Source organism: Bombina bombina, chromosome 5 (genome assembly GCF_027579735.1).
Source record: "Bombina bombina isolate aBomBom1 chromosome 5, aBomBom1.pri, whole genome shotgun sequence".
Taxonomy (NCBI): Eukaryota; Metazoa; Chordata; class Amphibia; order Anura; family Bombinatoridae; genus Bombina; species Bombina bombina.
Genome location: NC_069503.1, coordinates 604,527,327 through 604,542,044, shown reverse-complemented (window position 1 = coordinate 604,542,044; position 14,718 = coordinate 604,527,327).

The following is a 14,718-nucleotide window of genomic DNA, read 5'->3' as shown; positions in this document are numbered from 1 at the left end:
ACGATCCACTTACAGTTCTTGAAGTCCCGCTTGAAGTATCCATCCAGCCGGCGAAGTCATCATCCATGCGACAAGAAGTCTTCATCCAGGTGGCCTCTTCAATCTTCATCCAGCCTGCAAAGTCCTCTTCCAGGCGGCAAGAAGGTATCTTCTATCTTCATTCATCCGGCGCGGAGCGGGTCCATCCTGAAGACATCCGGCGCAGAGCATCCTCTTCATATGGTCGCCGCCGTACACTGGAACTTCAATGCAAGGGATGCCATCAAAGATGGAGTCCCTTGCATTCCTATTGGCTGTTCCAATCAGCCAATAGGAATTAGAGCTGCTAAAATCCTATTGGATGTTCCAATCAGCCAATAGAATTTGAGCTCTCATTCTATTGGCTGTTCCAATCAGTTTATTGTAGGCTAGGGTTTTTGTTATTTTGGGGGGGGGGCTTTTTTATTTTGATAGGGCTATTAGATTAGGTGTAAAAAAAATAATATTTTTGATAATCTGGTTTGTTATTTTTCGTAATTTAGTGTTTGTTTGTTTTTGTACTTTAGGACTTTGTAATAATGTTTAATGGTAGATTTAAATAATTTTAGTAGGGTTAGGTTTTTTAATATGCAATTTATTTAATTTAATTGGTAGTTTAATGTAATTTTAGTATAATAGTTAGGGTAGGTTAATTAATAGTTTAAAATTAGTTTATTTTAATTCTACAGGTAAGTTTTAATTTATTTGAAGATAGGGGTGTTGTAATTTTAATTTAAAGTTAAGGGGTTGTTAGGTTTAGGGGTTTATAGCTTAATTTAGTTTTTGGCAATGTGGAGGGCTGACAGTTTGGGGGCCAATAGGTTTAGTTAGTGGTGGTGATGTGGGAGGCCAGAGGTTTAGGGGTTAATAAGTTTATTTAGATTGCGGCAGTGTCGGGGAGCAGCAGAATAGGGGTTAATAACTTTATTTTGGTTGCGGCGGTGGCGGGATAGGGGTTAAACATTTTAGTATAGTGGTGACGTTTAGTAAAATGGTATAAAGTTGGGAAAAACACGAATAGCAGGGTCATCGATGACTGTTAGTTAACAACAGTCCGATGCTCATCGCCCCATACTTGGTGTGCTTGTTTTTGATGGCTTTATTTAAAAATATGGAGAATGTATTAAGATCCGCGAATGCAATATATCCCCCACAGAATCAAATTAAACCATACAGTTGTCGTGCAGTAGTCTCTTTTCTCATCTAAGTCGAAAAGAGAGGCAAACATACTACTGAAGTAACTGGCTTTGGTTTGTGTCAGAGATTGTTCAATAACTAACAAAGCAGCAATTGTACATATAACAGTGTTCTTCTTTATTATTTTTTTTAAATTAATAAACAAATAAACAAATCTGTGGTCTTTTTTGTGGTCACCAGTCCTTAAAGCTTTCTTAGCATAATCAAATCTAACTCGAGAAGGGGGGTTATCCCACTGTAAGCCAATGGATAGGGCTGGGGGTGTATCCACTTCTGTGTGTCAGTGTTAAATCTTTTGAGTATCTATGGGCGTTTCTCACATCCCCTCCAAGGGCCTTCCATAAGTGTCTCCCTGCATAATCCAGTAAAACCAGATCTTGAGAAAGTGCTCAGTAGTTCTTTGGATCGAGGAGGCTAATTCTGACATGGTATATATTATTTATTTTATCTAGCACTTCATGCCATGATGGGTCCCCCATCTTTAAGCATCTGGTTATTCTTCCAATTGCGACACATATTTTAAACTTTTATATCCATTAAAACTCTCGAACATAAGGTACAACTAATATAAAATAAACAAAAAGGAAAGAGCAATAACAAACCAAATAAGTCACTGTGTTCGCAACATCCCCCCACCTCCTCTTGTTTTAGCTTGTGTATACCTCAATCCTTGTAAGATGTCATATAGAGTACAGTCCCCTGATCTCTCCAATCTGTGAGATTTAGTCAATGTCACTATTTCGGCCCTCCAGCATCCAATAGAACCAGATCTTACTTAAGGAGTCCACTGTGTTCTGTAAGTGAGCTGCGGACTCATACATCGCATAGGTGTTATTTATTTTAGTCAAAATCTCAGACCACTCCGGAACCCTTGTCTTCCAATACTTGGCTATGGAAGTCCTGACAATGGTATATATTATCCTAAAAAATGTGTTGATATGTGTATTGTAGTCGCTGTTTCTAGTATTCAATAAAGCTTGTGGGGACGAAACTGTAATTTGGTCTCCTATTAGTCTGGAGAAAAAGTCTGACGTCTTTGTCCAAGTTTCCTTGACTTTGGGACATTCCCACCACATATGTACTGTATGTACATTCCTCTAGTCTGGCACCCTCTATAGCAATTGCCTGAACCTCCTTTAGTAGAATGTGCTGTCCTCACAGGGGTCAGGTACCATCTGAATACCGATTTGATACAGTTTTCCCTTAAATCAGCACTCAGTAACCCTCTACCAGATTCGTATACAAGCGAATTCCACTCATCTATTGAAATCTCTATCGCTAAATCTGTTTCCCATCTACTAACAATGAGTGGGTGGTTTGTTCTTAGCTTTTGCTGATTCAATAGCAAGGTACATGTGCGAAATTGCATGTTTGGTTCTGTTCAATGTGCTACAATACCTTTCCAATGTCGTGGTCTGTCCCCCACTTCCATGTTGTATATATGCACAAATGGCTGACCATTACCTGGAACAATATATTTTAATGGTCGTATTCTAGTGTAATCTGAAATCAATTTGTCTGTGTCTTATTCCACTGCCGAATCGAAAGCAAGAGTGCTCGTGGTTTATACACTCTGTCAGCCTCTAAGATAGCGCCCTACCATAGAATGTCCCCCCATGGAGGCTTCTAATTTGGGCCATACTGCATCGCAGTTCCTCCTTCCCAGAAAAGAATTTTGAGCCAGTCTGGAAGCCTGGTAATAGTCCCAAAGATTTGGGACCCCAACTCCCCCTAGTTGCCTATGGCGCGTAAGAGCTTGGTATGATATTCTTGCGTGATTTGTTACCCCTTAAAAATCTGAGTAATGTAGATTGTAAGGCTTCTAGGTCCCGCTTATTTACCTTAATCGGCAACACTCTAAAGAGATATAGTAGCCTAGGTAGCAAGTTAATTTTTATAGAGGAGAGTCTATCATACCAGGAAAAGTTGCCATTTAGAGATTTCCTTTTTCATGGTTTTAAATAGAGCAAGATAGTTAGCCTGATAAAGTTTGTCATAGTCAGATGTCAACTTCACCCCCAAATACTGGATACTGGTCCTTTGCCCATCTGAAGTCAAAGTTAGTTTCAATAAGCTTAATAGTATGTCTTGGGATGTCAATTGGGAGAGCTTCACATTTGTCTATATTAATCTTATATCCTGAGATAATTGAAAATTTGTTTATAATATCATATACAATAGGCAGGGAAATCAAAGGCCTGGTCAGGATCAGTAGAACATCATCCGCGAACAGAGTTATTTTGTAGGATGTCCCAGAATTATTTTGTAGGATGTCCCTCCCACATCTAAACCCCTAACATCTACCTCCTTACGGATGGATTCGGCAAGTGGTTCTATGCATATTGCAAAGAGCAAGGGTGACAGTGGGCACCCTTGTCTTGTACCATTTAGTATGTCGAACGCATGTGACTGGTGACCCATCGCTCTAACATGAGCCGTGGGGGAAGCATATAATGTTTTAATTGCGGAGACAAAAGGTCCACTAAATCCCATATTGCCCAAAACAGTCAACATATATCCCCAATCTATCCTGTCATATGCCTTCTCCGCATCCAGTGAGAGAGGCAGAGAAGGCACTCTATGAGCTTTGAGATACTCCAACACTGACACCATTCTCCTTACATTATCTGGGGCTTCCCTGTCTTTAATGAAACCCACTTGATCGGGGTGTATAATATCTGGTAAAATCTGCTTTAATCTATTGGCCAGAATTTTCGTCACTATTTTGAATCCTGATTTTTGAGGGAAATCGGTCTGTAGCTTGAGTATTGCTTTGGGTTCTTCCCTGGTTTTGGGATTACTACAATTTTCGCTCTAAGTAAATCTTTGGGTAAGGGATTACCTTATAAAATATGGTTTGTGAATTGGGTGAGATGTGGAATCAGGGTACCCGCAAATAACTTGTAGTATTCGCTGGGTAGACCATCCAGTCCTGGTGTTTTCCCTGGTTTGAGGTATTTAATGGCTTGGGCGACTTTGTTAAAAGGTAATTTTGGCATTCAGTTGTTCATTATTTATTTCTGAAATTTTCCTCAAGCCTGCCTTAGTGAGAAAGTCATTAAGTAGATCTTGTGTAGAGGGATTGTGGACTACTTTTTTGCCATCGTATAATGTGCTGTAGTAGAATGCAAAAGTGTCAACTATCTCTTGGGGTGAGATGTTGCCTTACCATCACTTCTGTGTAATGTGGGGATGGTCGCAGCCAAGTAGTTGTCCATAATAGTTTTAGCTAAATATTTGTCCGGTTTATTGGCGTACAGGAAGTAATTTGTTTTCATTCTATGGGCATTTTTTAAAGATTGATCATTAAGAATCGTGTTAAGCTGTAGTCTTTTTTGGTGTAGTTGTTTTAAGGTAGTTACAGCTAAGGTTAATCTGTGTTGTTTTTCTAGAATCTCAATGTCCTTATTAAGACTAGCAACAATGGAGTTATTTTTCTTTTTTAATGTGGATTTCTCTTTGATTAGTATGCCCCTGAGAACCATTTGGACAGAAATTGGACTCTCCGTAGTACCTAAATTTATATTCCAGTATTCCCCCATAGCCTGTATCGTGTTTGTTTTATTTGTGGGTCTCGAAGGCAAGACGGATCATAGGTCCATGTCTGAGTTCTATTGGTGTCCCTAACGCTTTTGAGAAAAATCTGTATGATAGAATGGTCTGACCATGTACAAATGTGAATGTTAGCAGATATCAGTAGTGGGCGTAGAATCTGACTAATTAGAATATAGTCAATCTTAGAGTAGCTGTTGTGGGCTGCTGAGAAATATGTTGTATCAGTTGTAACCCCATACAGAGATTTCCATGTGTCAGTGAGTGTATGTGGGGAAAGCGAGTTTAAGATCTTATTGGCCGTTGTTCTCATCCTAGCCTGCTTTTTGGTGAGATGTATATTTGGTGTGTATTAAAGTGCCTGGAGGTCAATGTTAAAGTCTCCGGCCAGTATGATCCTCATTTGCGGCCAACCTGTAAGTAGATGTGAAATATCACAGAAGAATACATTGTGCTTTTCATTCGGGGCATTTGACCCTGAACTAACAAGTATCTACCTTCCTTATCCGAGATTGTTTTGGTGTGCATAAAGTGCAGTGAGGAATGGAGTAGTATTGACACCCCTCTTTTCTTCGAACCAGCAGTGGAATGGAAGTTTTGTTGGAACTCTCTGGACCAATACTTGGGGATATGTGGTCTAGTGAGATGGGTTTCCTGCAAGAAGATTACGTTCGCGTGTAGGTTTCTATAATGATTTAGCACTGTGCGCCTTTTAGTGTCTGTGTTCAGACCTCTCACATTATGTGAGATTAGATTAAGTGTTCAAAGAGCTATATCTATGTGTAATATTCCTGTGGAGAGTCAATGTTCAATTTCAACAGACAGTGTTGATGTCGGGGCCTAGTGTAATCATGGATTACTACCACAATAATCTGCAGCTTAGCTTTGTAACTGGGATGTGTTTTTTCTGATGGAATGATCAGTAATGTGGTGGACTGGACATTGCCCCCACAGCGACAATTGCATACATAGTAAAAAATAAATATAAAACATAACATGTATATAAGTTGAACAGCAACAAGAATTTGGACATCTAGATGTCCATACATATGAATGGATTGAATGCAGGTAAGTGTAGTATAGCTAATCTAAACATGTCAAAGCTCCTTAACGACATACTAGCATTAAAGATATAAACAATGTGGAATCTATAATAAGGTCAAACACAGGCCGCCAGTGGGCTTCACATTTTGCAATGAAACATTCACAACATTACCCAAAAGTTCAGTTCAAGTCTTGAATTGTTTCTTTTTCGTTACCCTAGTCCACCTAGATTTTTGAGCGAGGGCCTGTGGATCTTTGGGTCCAGGTTGATGCAGGGAAGGAGAATTTTGTTGCATCTCTGGCTCCTCAATATTCAAGTACTTGCAGATCTCTGGAATATCTTGTTCCAATTTGAGAGAAATCAATTTGCTGTCATGAGAGATGTGTAGGGCAAAGGGGTAACCCCATCTGTATAGAATTTTGTGTTTTTTCAAGAGAGAGGTAAGAGGACGCAGGACGTATCTACGCTGGAGTGTGCATATGCATAAATCTTGGTAAAATTGGATAACGTTTCCCTGAAATTTGAAGGTTGGGTGTTGTCTAGAAGCTGACATAATAGTTTCCCTATCTGGGAATCTTAGTATCTTGATAATAACATCTAACATGGGAGGCTTTCCTTTGGCTTGGGCTTCAAGGCCCTATGGGCCCTTTCCATCAAAAAATCTGTATCTCCCTCATCCCCAGTGATAGCTCTGAAAAGCTGTGCCAGGTAAGAGGACAACGCAGAGGCCTCTACACTCTCCGGGATACCCTTGACTCTGATGTTGTTACTCCTGTTTCTATTTTCAAGATCCTCCATCTTGTCTTGGAGATCTTGAAGTTGTTGCTGCTGATTTGAGATGGAGTCAGTTGCTGTATTGATATCCTCCACCAATGCCTCTTGGTTATTCTCCACTGCCTCAACCTTGTCTCCCAATTCAGATATGTCTTTCTTGATCTCTGCCAGGCTAGTTGTGACTGAGGAATGGAGGTTATTAATTTTATTAGCCTTTCAAAGCTGGCGGCCATATCATCTTTGGACACTAATGTCTGTAGATCAGCTTTCGTTACAGCAGTTAGGTTTCCTAAAGCATCTTGAGAGTTACTAGATAAAACAGAGTCTTCACCATTTGTATACTCTAATGTTATGACAAGCCCTTTAGCTGGCTTTTAGGAAAGTATCCATAGCTGTGGATTTGAAAGTCTTATCAGATTTAATGTTCTTTCTAGCCGCCATGTCTGTATTATATGACTTCCAGACCCTAAGAAAGCAGCGGATCAGCAGAAGAGCCGTAGAGGGTAATCAAAATGGCAAGTCTTTTTTGCAAGACAGACTAAAGTTGTAGATATATGTTGTATCCTTCACCTCAGGGAAAGTTTGTTCTCCAAGCCACACTGTGACTTTATATATATGTTATGTTATAGAATTATAGTTTGTGAGAGGCTTTAGATGTCAATTGCGGAGTCTTTCTCCTCTGCCTCTGTATTGTTGCTCGGTCACAGATGACCTGCCCTTCCTCCAAAGTCGATTGCCACATTCGATAGTCCACCAGCCTATGAGCTCTTTTCTCTGTCCTCCACTGCACAGTTTCTCCTCTACATCCGTATGTGACCTTGGATGGGAAAAGTGACTGTAAGTTGGGAGCCACTCCCGGAGTTGCGTGGACTCGCAGCTGATTAGGCCTCTGCTATCCGGGAGGTATCTGCTTCAATCAGCGGTGTGTTAGCAGGTTAATATGGCATGTTTCGTCAATTATATATCAGGCATTGCACGGAGTTCCCAAGTTAAGCTGCCATCTCAGAGCTTGGCCAGGCTCCGCCCGAGAACATTCATTTTAATGGCTGATAAACATCGATATCATGAGAATTTGCAGGTTTACCAGATCTCTTACAATCGCTCTATATATTGGTACATACACTCACCGGCCACTTTATTATGTACACCTTGCTCTTCCCGGGTTGGACCCCCTTTTGCCTTCAGAAATGCCTTAATTCTTCGTGGCATAGATTCAACAAGGTGTTGGAAACATTCCTCAGAGATTTTGTTACATATTGACATGATAGCATTACGCAGTTGTTGCAGATTTGTCGGCTGCACATCCATGATGCAAATCTCCCGTTCCACCTCATCCCTAAGGTGCTTTATTGGATTGAGATCTGGTGACTGTTGAGGCTATTGGAGTACAGTGAACTCATTGTCATGTTCAAGAAACCAGTTTGAGATGATTTGAGCTTTGTGACATGGTGCATTATCCTGCTGGAAGTAGCCATCAGAAAATGGGTAAATACAAAGAAACCGATGGCACTACTATGACAGTTATAGAGAACCTACTATTTCTGTATGAATTCCAATCTTGGAGTGGAATAATATTCTACACTTAAGGATTATAATATATTATAGGTGTTGGTGCTGTGTACTGGGAATAATTTCCCAAAAGCAGTACAAGACTGCAAAGAAATGTACAACTTCAAGCACTCAAATTCCCTAATAAAGGTAATTGAACATTAAAGAACAACTTATGGCAAGATTAAGAAGGGACAAGGACACAATAAAAAAATAACTTTTAATTAGGCTACTTAAAAATAAATGGTAGTGAATTAAAACCTCAAGGAACGGTTCCTAAACCTTAAGAGTGTTGTATGAACAATGTGCTGGGAAAAGTACAGGCAATAATTCACTCCTGTCGCAAAATACTAAAGCAGGATAGATGGGATGATAGTTTAGCATATTGTGTGTGTTTTGCAATTTGATAAAGTGCTGTTTCTGATAAGGGTTAATCAATCTGAATGTCATTTGTATATGGACTTGATGGGTTAACTGGGCATATTTACTCACTGATGTTTTTAAATTTTAATATTTTTAAAGTAGTTTTATTTCTTTATTTAGTTCAATAATTGATTGAGAAAACTTCATTTTTCGATGTGGCAAGATTTTCATCTAAATCAAAAACACTGCAGGGAATCAACTTTCATAAAAATAACTTCAATTTATCTCATCTTTCTCATCTTTTAAAACAGGATTTATCAGTTGTCAAACTGTATATCGTTAAATTGCTAAGGGATGAGGTTAAAAATATTGACAAATGTTCCAAACCTCACTGTACAGAACAAGGTTTATCTTTGCCAAATTTATTTTTAAGAAGAAAACAACGGGAGGTTCTAGACAGTGCAAATTATGATCAGGCGGATTGATGTCTGCAACCTCAGAGGCAGTGGATGAGTTAAGGAGTAGCGGTCTTGTGCAATGCCGCCCCCTGTAGATTTGGCCGTTAGCAGGCGGTGTCAATCAACCTGATCGTATTTCATCAGGCGGTTTGATGTCCACAGCCTCAGAGACAGCGGACGAGTTTAGGAGCAGCGGTCTGAAGACCGCTGCTTCTTACCTCCTGTTTCTGGCGAGCCTGAAGGCTAGTGCGGAAACAGGTGCATTAGGCACCATTTGGGGCATAGTAAATCGGCCCCATAGCTCTGTTTATGACACTGTTCATTTGTACTGTATATAAAATTATACAATTCTAGCCAAATATATAAAACAATATGCTTTTTTGATTCATAAGGTTCTTGTAACTAGATCTTATGAAAGAAAGGATATTGTTTTATATATGTGGCTGGACTTATTTAATTTTATGAGTAAGGAGTTGGCCAATCCTGTCTGTTCTGCCCTGTATTCATATGAAATATTGACTGTTCATTTGTTAAACACCCAGTTGAACACTGTGGGCTAGATTACAAGTGACATGCCAACGTTAGCATGCATGGAATTGAAATATCGCACCCACACTTACTTACACATTACATATTACAAGATGAAAGTAAATGTGACCAAACAAGCGCAAACTAAATTTGCGCTCGTCTGGTTAGCGTGACTACTTAGTACTTATTTATAATTAGGGCTAAAACTAAAATTGCAGTAAACACAACAAAAAATACATTAAAATAAAGTTTTACACTCATATATACAAAAAAAACAATAAAACCATTCAAATAATTATTTTAAAAAAATTATTAAAAGGGTTAACCCCTTCATGACCAGACCACTTTTCCATTTGTTGACCGTCTGGGACCAGGGCTATTTTTACATTTCTGCAGTGTTTGTGTTTAGCTGAAATTTTCCTCTTACCACACATATTATATACCGTTTTTTTCGCCATTAAATGGACTTTCTAAAGATTATTTTCATCATATCTTATAGTTTACTATAATTTTTTTTATAACATATGATGAAAAAAATGGAAAATAACTCACTTTTTCTAACTTTGACACCCAAAATCTCTTACACATTTACAACCACCAAAAAACACCCATGCAAAATAGTTTCTAAATTTTGCCCTGAGTAAATACCCAATGTTTACATGTTATTTGCTTTTTTTGAACGTTATAGGGCAATAAATACAAGTAGCACTTTGCTGTTTCCAAACTATTTTTTTTTTTCAAAATTAGCGATAGTTACATTGGAACACTGATATCTGTCAGGAATCCCTGAATATCCCTTGACATGTATATATTTTTTTTAGTACCCAAAGTATTGATCTAGGTCCATTTTGCTATATTTCATGCCACCATTTCAAATGCGATAAAAAAAAAAAATAGTTCACTTTTTCACAAACTTTAGGTTTCACACTGAAATTATTTACAAACAGCTTGTGCAATTATGGCACAAATGGTTGTAAATGCTTCTCTGGGATCTCCTTTGTTCAGAAATAGCAGACATATATGGCTTTGGCGTTGTTTTTTGGTAATTAGAAGGCCGCTAAATGCCGCTGCGCACCACATGTGTATTATGCCCAGCAGTGAATGGGTTAATTAGGGAGCTTGAAGGGAGCTTGTAGGGTTAATTTTAGCTTTTGTGTAGTGTAGTAGACAATCCAAAGTATTGATCTAGGCCCATTTTGGTATATTTCATGCCACCATTTCACCACCAAATGCCATCAAATAAAAAAAATGTTCACTTTTTTACAAACTTTAGGTTTCACACTGAAACTATTTACAAACAGCTTGTATAATCATGCCACAAATGGTTGTAAATGCTTCTCTGGGATCTCCTTTGTTCAGAAATAGCAGACATATATGGCTTTAGCATTGTTTTTTGGTAATTAGAAGGCTGCTAAATGTTTATATATGTACATTTATCTTGTAATTTGATCTAGAGATCAATTTTTGTTCCAAGAAGCTAGGACAATCCTGAGCTGAGATATTGTATTGATAGGTAATCGCTCAATAAAAATTAGGAAACTTAAAAATGGTCAAGCGACCTATGTTGGACCACTTGAGATGGATTTACCCCTGTGAACACCAGTGCAAAAGATCTTGGTCACCAACAAAAACAGGAAGGCAAACTGTTAAATCCTGATCACAAATGTGGGATTGCTGATAAAAATCCATTTTAATAAATTGAGTAATTTAGAATTATGATATGTGAGTATATGTCATGCCGCGCCGCTCTAGCTGTTGCTAGGGGCGCGGCGTCTCCTTCCCTGCTCGTTGCCAGGGGCTGTGTCAGGTCCGGATCTATCACTGCCCAAGTATAGGTGTTACTTTGTGTGCTCCTGGGTGTGATAGATCGTTTCTACTTATTGCCTTAATGTGTTTGAACCCTGCCTGTCTGACTACTCTGCCTGTTATATCCCTGAATTTCTGGATTGATATACTGCTGCTGAACTCTGCCTGTCTGACTACTCTGCCTGTTTAACCCCTAAATTGCTGGACTGATATACAGCTGCTGAACCCTGCCTGTCTGACTACTCTGCCTGTCTAAGCCCTAATTTGCTGGATTGATATACTGCTGCTGAACCCTGCCTGTCTGACTACTCTGCTTATTAACCCCTGTTATTCTGGATTGCCTCTTTGTTGCCAAACCCTACCTTCGTGACCATTCTAGTGGTGTGCCCTTGGACTGCTCTACTGTTGTCAAATCCTGCCTGCCTGACCATTCTAGTGTTGTGCCCTTGGACTGCTTTGCTGTTGCCAAACCCTGTCTGCCTGACCATTCTAGTGACTTGTCCTTGGACTGCTCTGCCAATGCCGCTGGGGACTGTCCTGCCTGTGGTGAGTGCTGCCTTACTCATCTTAATATCTTTCTCTGCTCTGGGATATTCCCTATCATTCGGCTTGACGCCAGGATAACAAGACTAGGGATGGGCGAATGTGTAAATTTCCGAATTAGAATGTTAGAACGAATGTTATTACCGAAATTCAATTTATAAATCCGAATGTTGATAAGAACGAATATTCTTAAAAACTCTATAATAGAATGCTATTTACCGTTTTCGAATGTCACTTTCAAATTTGAATGTTTATAATTATATTGAATGTCCACATTCGAAATTTTGAATTTAACATTCTATTTAACAAATACTATTCAGAAGTTCAATAGTTCATGTGGTAGGGAGGGAATCTAGTAAATTGATACATAATAGATACAAATATATCATTTTGAATGTTTCTATATAGAATATTGCATAATTTGAATATTACATTTAAAGAAGGCATTAGAAATACTATTACAAACATATAAATTAGAATTTCTCGAATTCGAATATTGCATAATTCGAATATCACATTTAAAGAAAGCATTAGAAATACTATTACAAATATAAATTAGAATTTATCGAAACAAATATTTTCGAATGTAATCGTAAAATTCTAAACCGAACATTCAAAAATCGAATGTTAGAATGTTATGTAAACATTCAAAATTTGATTTGAACGAACGCATGTGTTAAAATCCGTTTCATTTTTCGAATGTTGCGAAACATTCGCCCATCCCTAAACAAGACTACTGGCCGAGTTCGGTCTGATAGAGGAGTATCCCACGAGCATTAAGTATCTTACTTTATTATCACACTTTCTCTCCGGGGAGGGTTGGTGATTAGAGTGGGGTTTGCTATAATAGGGGTCATTAGGGGCACATACATATTAAAACCTCTATATAAGCTCAATACTATAGTACATATAATATATGTTCCTGACCAATCACTGCTGAAAAAAACACTTGCTATGAGAATCTATGGCTTTTTGCAGTTCTCTCAATGTGGTATAAAACCTAAGATTTAGTGATAAAGTTTTTTGATTAAGAAGAGCTTTGATTTGGCAAAGGGATGATGGTTCAAGTGACAACTTTTACAGTTAAAAATGTCCTTAAATTTATGTGACAAAATGTGTTAATAGTCCAGGAAACCTTCCCCCCAGTCAAATTCTATTTCTATTTTTATTCTCTTTTTCCTCTTTTCTCTTCTTTTCTTTTTGAGCTCACTATTATAAGTTTACACGTTGAGAGCCTGCAATCAACATAACAAAAATTAAATAGAAATTAAATAAAATTTAAATAAAAATTAAAAGTAAAATTAATTAATATTGATTAAATATAACATTTGATCAGTGAAATTAAATTTTACATGTTTGAGCGATGTTTTTTTAGCAGGCACGTCTGTACATATACATTTTTCAGCAGCCATTACTATCATTGTAGTGTGTATTATTGTATTGTGTTTCATTATTATCAGTCTCTGTTGCACATAAGCTTTTAACATTGATAATCTGTTTGTTTACAACATGCATTTTCTGTTACATGCATTTTTCCAGGGGTTAAATTTTAAGAGGGTGTTCTCTCAACCGTAATTAACTGATTGTTCTGTACACCAATCAACCAATCAGCAATACCTTTAGGGTATATACATGCTTAGCAGAGTATAATGTACAGGTCACAGATGAAGGCGTGAGCCGAAACGCGTCTGACCACTTAGTCTACATGTAGTTTTTATGTCCTATTATTTTACTTTCTATTTTGCTCACAATAAAGGTGCATTGGATTTCAAATTTCGCTTGAGACCCGCTTTCTTTGTATACACTCATCTATTCTGGTCTGGGGATTGCCAGCAGCGGTTAGCCGAGTGAAAATTGGAGTTTGGTCTCTTATTGGATATTTTTCTTATTGGACGTCCTGTTGCTTCATGCCCTAATCTAAAGGTTACTTAAAAAATAAGGATCAACGAATATAACACTATTAATAACTTTTATATGGAAATAACCCATACCTGACATACAGAGGATCTATGGCCTATCCGGCGACAGCGGTGTGAGGGAGCTGCTTGATGTGGAACTTTTCCTCCGCTCGGAGTTGCCTGGGGGACCGGCATAGGTAACGGAAGTGGAAGCGCACAGCGCATTTGGGATTACGTCATTTCCGGTGAAGCCGACAGGGCCGCCGATGCGTCGACCGAGAGGAGCCGCTGATGTGGAGAGGTTTTTCGCTACATACTGCAGGGCTCCCGTTACCAGGGTCTGATCTGCATCAAACAGCTGCTTAATCCCAAGGACGCTCCACTTCGCTCCTTACCGGTAAGACGCTGTTTTTCAATTTTGGGTATTCATTTCCACAGTTATTAATACCACAGTTACTTTCGGATATTGAGGCATGATGACAAAGACTGTCCTAAATATATGCTAAATTATAAAGAATTATTTTTCCTGGTTACGGAAGTGGGGATAATTTAGAAGTGGTTTGTTAGGAAATTCTTTGTGTATCTGGATCTTCAAATCCCAAATTTTTTTCCCTTGCCTTTCTCCACTCGATTTACCCACTTCCTTACAATATATAAGAGACAGCACCATTCAGCACACACAACGCTGTGTAACCTGTTGACTTTCTATTTGGGGTCTGTTTTTTCATAACAGTCCATTTGTGAGCATTTAAAGTTATCATGGAAAGTGTAAAACCTTTTTCCCTAAGAGCAATAGCTGATTTGGATAGATCAAGGCCCACCTTGGATGAGCTATTCTCCTGTAAATCTAGGAGAGTGACTATCACAGATGTCTTCTCTAAGTTAGAGGATCTCCTTATCAAGGAACACAAGATCTGGTGGGATATTAATCTCATGGAAAAATATCTAAGTTTGGACATGATTCCCAGGGGTTTGAGGATCGTCAAAT